The sequence below is a fragment of the Oryzias melastigma genome, linkage group LG18 (assembly GCF_002922805.2).
Source record: "Oryzias melastigma strain HK-1 linkage group LG18, ASM292280v2, whole genome shotgun sequence".
In the NCBI taxonomy this organism is placed as follows: Eukaryota; Metazoa; Chordata; class Actinopteri; order Beloniformes; family Adrianichthyidae; genus Oryzias; species Oryzias melastigma.
In genome coordinates, this window is record NC_050529.1 from 17,817,602 (window position 1) to 17,819,364 (window position 1,763).

Below are 1,763 nucleotides of genomic sequence, written 5' to 3' on the forward strand. Positions count from 1 at the left end.
CTTTTGTGTAAAAAGTTACACGTTTTTAAATGTCATAATATCAGGTTTTGGCCCTCCACAACAGGACGCTGCTCCCCAAAAAAATCATGCTTATTACTACGAATGTTTCCTTTGATCAAATTTAGGAAGAAAGTATTACCCAAGTTGTGCCTTTGCTACACTACGCTCAGTGTACGAAATGAAAGTTTTATTTCACATACTAATACTCTCTCTCTACTCCAATAATTATGATCTATGTATGATATATATATATATATATATGTATATATTATTATTATTTTTTTTTAGAAAATACATCTTTTTAAACTCATACAGACATTCTCACACACAAATGAAGTCGACTGAAGAACCAGAAAAAAAAATGAACAAAATAATCCAAGTAATATGTTTTTATTATTATTGAGGAAAAATGACTACATTGCTTATCTCTGATGTCTTCCTGAATGTGTCAAGCAGGTTACGTTCTGCCGATCAGAATAATAACATTATACTTACCTTTGGTCATTCATAGTAAGTTTATGGGTCAAGCTGAGAAATTTGGTGTACCATGTACCATGTAATATGCTACGGTGGACAGTGCACATGACAAAACCATGACAGAGACTGTACGCGTTGTAGTACTAGTACTTGGATACTGTCACAGTGAAGGTTAAGACTATACTTACAGGAAACATCTCTATGGTTTCTAACTTGAGAAATGTGTTTCTACAGTGTTTGGTCTCTCTATCTGCTGTGAGCGCAAAGCGTAGTGAGTCACTCACATGCTTGAAGTAATTGATGAATGTTTACTGTTAGTAATCAATGATTCAATACAATACTTTTTCCTTTACAAAAGTTACTCCTGATTTTTTTATTCTTTATATTGAAGTTACAAGTTTTCAAATGTCATAATATCAGGTTAGAGCTCCAACATATGAGAATTTTGCATTGCTTGGCAAAAAAAAAGAAAAAAATCTCACTTATCTCCAGGGGCCCGTTTCAAGAAGCAGGTTTTGTTGGAACTCTGAGTTCGTGAACTCCAAATTCGGCAAAACTCTGAGTTTTCGGTTTCAGAAAGAGGGATAACTCAAACCCGTGAAAGTGGGCGAAACCAAGCCCGTTCCAAGAAGCGGGTTAGGATGAACTCAGAATCAATCACTATGGTAACTGAGTCTGTGAACGAAACCTGGTCGGTAGCAGGTTTTCTTCAGGAAACTTAGAGTTCTCTGTGGTCTCCGCCCCTTTTTAAAGTGAAAGATGATCAAATATGAGTTCCTCATTAACATTTAGAGAACATTCACATTAGAGACGTCACGTTTTCACCACTCAGAAACCAAAATGACATGTTCATTCATAGAGGATCACGTAGAGAGGAGGCTGATTAATCCAGAGGAAATGTTATTTACGTCGGTAGAGGATTTGGAGGACACGAGTCGACTGACTGGAGTTTCCCAATTCATTTTTATTTCAGCAATATTTTAAATAGTTAGTTTTTCCAGGGACTCGCTATTAAAAAATACAGTTTTATTTTCCTTATTTTAAACCCTTAACAATAGGAATCAAGGAATGTCACACACCGGACAAGGATTTGGACTTGTCCTCCGTCCAAGTCTTGCGTCGGACATTAGCTCAATTGACAGCAACGCTGCCTCCCACTGCATAGGTAGCGAGTTCGACTCCCGGCCACTGAAAGTTGTTTTTATGTTTAAAAAAATTGGCGAATAATTTTTAAGTCTTGAGAAGTAAAATTAAATAAATACTTTTTAACATATGCCAGGCAGCTA